The sequence below is a fragment of the Coffea arabica genome, chromosome 2e (assembly GCF_036785885.1).
Source record: "Coffea arabica cultivar ET-39 chromosome 2e, Coffea Arabica ET-39 HiFi, whole genome shotgun sequence".
NCBI lineage: Eukaryota > Viridiplantae > Streptophyta > Magnoliopsida > Gentianales > Rubiaceae > Coffea > Coffea arabica.
In genome coordinates, this window is record NC_092313.1 from 27,326,982 (window position 1) to 27,332,581 (window position 5,600).

General features: G+C 35.2%; 1 non-coding gene across 1 annotated transcript; it reads right to left on the reverse strand.

Moving 5' to 3' along the window:
- Positions 1-272: 272 nt before the first annotated feature.
- LOC113733581 (small nucleolar RNA R71) lies at positions 273-379 on the reverse strand. The gene has a single exon (XR_003459085.1). It is a non-coding gene; the product is annotated as a small nucleolar RNA R71 (small nucleolar RNA).
- Positions 380-5,600: the final 5,221 nt, after the last annotated feature.

Below are 5,600 nucleotides of genomic sequence, written 5' to 3' on the forward strand. Positions count from 1 at the left end.
AAACCATCATTGATTCAAATGGTACAACAATCTCAATATGGAGGTAATGCTACCGAAGATCCAAATTCTCACTTGTCAACATTTCTTGAAATATGTGATACAATTAAGTTCAATGGTGTTAGTGATGATGCAATTAAACTTCGATTGTTTCCATTTTCAATAAGGGACAAGGCTAACGTTTGGTTACAATCTCATCCTCCAAATACTTTTACAACTTGGGATGAATTAGCTAAGACTTTCTTAATAAATTCTTTCCACCTGAAAAAACTGCTAAATTAAGAATGGATATAACTAGTTTCTCTCAACAGGAAGGAGAGACATTGTATGAAGCTTGGGAGCGCTATCGGGAATTGCAACGAAGATGTCCTCATCATGGTTTACCAGATTGGCTAGTAGTCCAAACATTTTACAATGGTCTCACCTATCCAACAAAGACGCATGTAGATGCGGCAGCGGGAGGAGATTTGATGGGAAAGACAGCTGAGGAAGCTCAACAATTGATCGAAAAAATGGCTGCTAACAACTACCAATGGGTAAACGAACGAGGTAATACAAGGAGAATCGCAGGTATGCTCGAAGTAGATACCTTGAATATGTTAAGTGTAAAAATGGATAATATGGTTAAGATGCTTAATAAGCAAGTTGGTTCTAGTTCTAATCAAGGAGTAGTTGTTGCATGTTGTACTACTTGCGGCGGAGATCATGATGATTTAATGTGTTCTAGCAGCGAATAGGTTCAATATCTCAACAATTACAACCGTCCGCCCCAAAATAATCCATACTTCAATACCTACAATCTAGGATGGCGTAATCACTCGAATTTTGGATGGAAGGATCAAGGGAACGAACAAAGATCAGTTAATCCACCGGATTTTCAACCGAAACAACCACTTCAGGAGTCCAAACCAAGTTGGGAATTGGCAATTGAAAAGCTGGCAAATGTATCAAATGATAAAATTGAAAAGCTAGCTAGTGCCACTACTCAACGGTTTGAAAGAATTGAGAGAAGAATGGACCAACTCACCAATATGTACAGGAATGTTGAGGTCCAATTAGACCAAATTGCTAATGCGGTTAACAATCGCAACTAAGGGGACTTACCTAGCAAGACTGAGGTGAACCCAAGGGAGCATGTGAAGGCTATAACCCTCCGTAGTGGTAAGGAATTAGGTGAGCCGCCGGTAGTTGAAAGTGGAAGAGAGTTTGAAAGAAGAGAAAATAAGCAATTGAGTGAGTTAGGAGAGCAAAGCAAGAAAATTAAAGGGAAAGAAAAAATGGAGGAAAATAAACCACAAATGGGAGATACAACACTAATTCCTCCACCAGTGCCATTCCCTCAAAGATTGAAGCCTTAGAGAAATGACAAAGAATTTGAGAAGTTTGTCAACATTTTCAAACAATTACATATTAACATTTCTTTTGTGGATGCTATTTTGCAGATTCCTTCATATGCAAAATTTCTCAAGAAGATAATGACTAAGAAAAGGAAGTTGGTAGACAGTGAGACAATTGCATTAACGGAAGAATTTAGTGCAATCATACAAAATAAATTGCCACCAAAGTTGAAAGATCCAGGGAGTTTCACAGTTCCTTGCACAATTGGTAATGTAGAATTTTTTAAAGCACTTTGTGACCTTGGTGCAAGTGTGTCATTGATCCCTTTAATTGTGATTAGACAATTAGGGTTGAAAGAGTTAAAGCGTACTAACATTTCCTTATAATTGGCTGACAGGTCTATTAGACATCCAATGGGTATATTGGAGAATGTGCTTATTAAAGTGCAGAAATTCATTATTCTTATTGATTTTGTTGTTTTAGACATGAAAAAATATGTAAATGTACCATTATACTTGGTAGACTATTTCTGGTCACCGCAGATACAATAATAGATGTTAAACGTGGTAAGTTCAAATTCCAAATTGATGAAGAGGAAGTGGAGTTTGATCTAAGTAAAGTGGAGAAATATCCCTTTTTTATTGACCATGTTTATTCTGTTGACATATGTGATAAATTGGCATTAGAGATGAGTCAAGTTAATCTTGATGATGATTCTCTTGAATTTTGTCTTAATGGTATAGGTATACAAGAGGAACAAATTGAAGAAATGACTGAATTTTTGCAGGCACAGGTTCCTTACAAAAGGAGAAATGCATATGAAGAGTTAGGACTGAGCAAAGGGCTACCTTCGCCATCATGTGAGCAAGCACCACAGCTTGAGCTTAAGTCGCTGTCTAAGCACCTCAAATATGCATTTTTTTTGGAGAAAAAGAGACATTGCTGGTAATCGTCAATGCACCATTAGATGAGAAACAATTAGACAAGCTATTACGTGTTTTGAGGAAGCATTTGAAGGCTATAGAATAGATAATTTCTGATATTAAAGGAATTAGTCCAACTATTTGTATGCACAGGATTTTATTGGAAGAGAACTCTAAATCAGTGGTTGAAACTCAAAAAAGGTTAAATCCAAATATGAAAGAAGTGGTAAGAGTAGAAATCCTTAAATGGTTGGATGCAGGTATAATTTTTTCAATTTTTGATAGTGTTTGGATTTCTCCTATTCATGTAGTGCCAAAGAAAGGGGGATAACCATAGTACATGGTAAAAATGATTAAATGATTCCCTCTAGAGTTGTGGTTGGGTGGCGAGTCTGTATTGATTATAGAAAACTTAATGCAGCTACTAGAAATGATCATTTTTCTCTTCCTTTTCTTGATCAAATAGTAGAAAGATTGGCTGGATATAAATTTTATTGGTTCTTGGATGATTTTTCAGGATACAATCAAATAGTCATTGCATCGGAAGATCAAGAGAAGACTACATTCACTTGTCCTTACGGCACTTTTGCATTTCGAAGGATGTCTTTTGGACTGTGCATTGCACCGGCCACCTTCCAACGATGTATGATGGCAATTTTCTCTGATTTTAATGAGAAAATTATGGAAATCTTCATGGATGATTTTTCTGTATTTGAATCTACTTATGATGATTGTCTTAACAATTTAGATCTAATTTTGCAGAGATGTGAAGAAACAAACCTTGTACTCAATTGAAAAAAATGTCACTTCATGGTTTGTGAGGGTATTGTGCTAAGCCACAAAATTTCTTCAGAAGGTATTGAGATTGATCAAGCCAAAATAGAGGTTATTGAGAGAATGTCTCCACCTACCAATGTGAAAGGCATTCGCAGTTTTCTTGGACACGTGGGATTTTATCGACGGCTAATTAAGGATTTCTCCAAGATTACTAAATCTTTATGTGAATTATTTGCAAAAGATGTTCCTTTTCACTTTAATGATGAGTGTTTACTTGCTTTTAATAGGTTGAAAAAGGAACTTGTCTCCACACCCATAATAGCATCACCGGATTGGAGCGTGCTATTCGAATTAATGTGTGATGCAAGTGATTTTGCAGTTGGGGCTGTTCTTGGGCAAAAACATGATAAGCGACTTCATGTCATTTATTATGCAAGTAAAATGTTAAATGAAATCCAAGTCAACTATGCAACAACAGAGAAGGAGTTGCTTGCAGTGATATTTGCATTGGATAAGTTTAGATCGTATTTAGTAGGATCTAAAGTTATCATTTATACCGACCATGCAGCACTGAAATATTTGTTAAATAAGAAAGATGCAAAGTCTCGACTAATTCGATGGATTTTATTATTGCAGGAATTTGATTTGGAGATCAAAGATAAAAAGGATCCAAGAACTTAGTCGCTGATCATCTTTCTAAACTGAAAAATATAGTTCAAGAAGACCATTCAACCATTAAAGAAGAATTTTCAGATGAGTTTTCAATGGCAATTTATAAGTCACCATAGTATGCTGATCTAGTTAATTTTGTAGTTAGTGGAGTGATACCAAGTGATTTGAATTCTCATCAAAGGAAAAAATTCTTAAATGATGCTAAACATTACTTTTGGGAGGAACCATTCTTTTACAAACATTGTGCAGATAGAATAATTAGAAGATGTGTTTCGGAGAAGGAGGTACATAGTATTTTAGTGCATTGTCATACCCTTGAAACGGAAGGTGATTTTAGTACTACTAAGACCGTAGCAAAGATATGGCAATCTGAATTTTATTGGTCTACTATGTATCGAGACACTAGAAATTGGGTTAAAAGTTGTGATCAATGCCAACGAATTGGTAATATCTCAAGAAAGAATGAAATGCTGTTGACTACATATTTGGAAGTTGAATTATTTGATGTTTGGGGCATTGATTTTATGGGACCATTTCTTAGTTCATATAATAATAAGTACATTCTTTTAGTAGTTGATTATGTCTCTAAGTGGGTGGAGGCTATTCCTTCACAAACTAATGATGCTAAAGTTGTACTTAAATTCCTTAAACGGAATATATTTTGCAGGTTCGGAGTTCCAAAGGCAATAATAAGCGACGAAGGTAAGTATTTTTGTAATACAATTATTGGCACTTTGTTGCTTAAATATGGATGCAGGTATAAAAAGTCACTCCCCTATCATCCTCAAGCCAATGGTCAAGTGGAGTTGGCCAATCGGGAAATTAAAATTATTTTGGAGAAAACGATCAATCGATCGAGAAAGGATTGATCAAACAAGCTTGAAGATGCTTTATGGGCGTATAGAACGGCATTTAAAACGCCGTTGGGAATGTCTCCATATAAACTTGTTTATGGAAAAACGTATCATTTACCTGTAGAAATAGAACATAAAGCTTATTGGGCCATTAAAGTTATTAATTTTGATTTCAAATCTGCAGGTGAAAAGAGAATGCTCGAGTTAAGCGAATTGGAGGAATTGTGGTTGATTTCGTATGAGAATGCTAAGATTTATAAAGAAAAAGTGAAATTTTGGCATGATAAACACATTCTTCCTAAGCATTTTGAAGAAGGGCAAAAGGTGTTATTGTTTAATTCAAGGTTTAAATTATTCCCTGGAAAGCTTAAGTCTCGATGATTCGGGCCATTTGAAGTGATTCGTATGTTTCCTTATGGAGCAGTGGAAATAAAAGGAGAAAATGGTGTCCCATTCAAAGTAAATAGTTAAAGATTGAAACTCTATTTAGCCAGAAAAAAGGTTCCTAAAGGAGTAATTTACTCCTTAGGAAATACAATGGAGAGTTAAAGAAGTTATAGGAGAGTCGAGCCAACGACTATAAACAAAATCGCTTATTGGGAGGCAACCCAATAATAAAAGTGTATTTGTGTGTTTTTATGTGTTTCTTACATTTTGGTGTGATTTAATTGACTAATTCGATGTATCTTACTTATTTGTAGGAGGTACCGGAGTTTCATCATCCATCTTGGAAGTACAATTGAAGAACAAGTGTAAAATGGGAGGTTTTCTTATCAAATTATGTTTTAAAGTGCTTAAAATCCCCATGCATATATACATTGTGCATTTCAAGTATATTCAAGTGAGTCTTAGTGATAACATGGTTATAATTGCTCATGGACTCATTTGATGTACATTTAATGCCCAAAAATGCCATTTTGGTGTAAAATTGTAAAAATGATCAAAGAACCTCACCCCTTGATTTTCAATGTAGATGCGTTTGATGTGTTTTGAGAGGTTGAATTTTGTGTTTATGGTATATTACATATGTGTGGGAGGT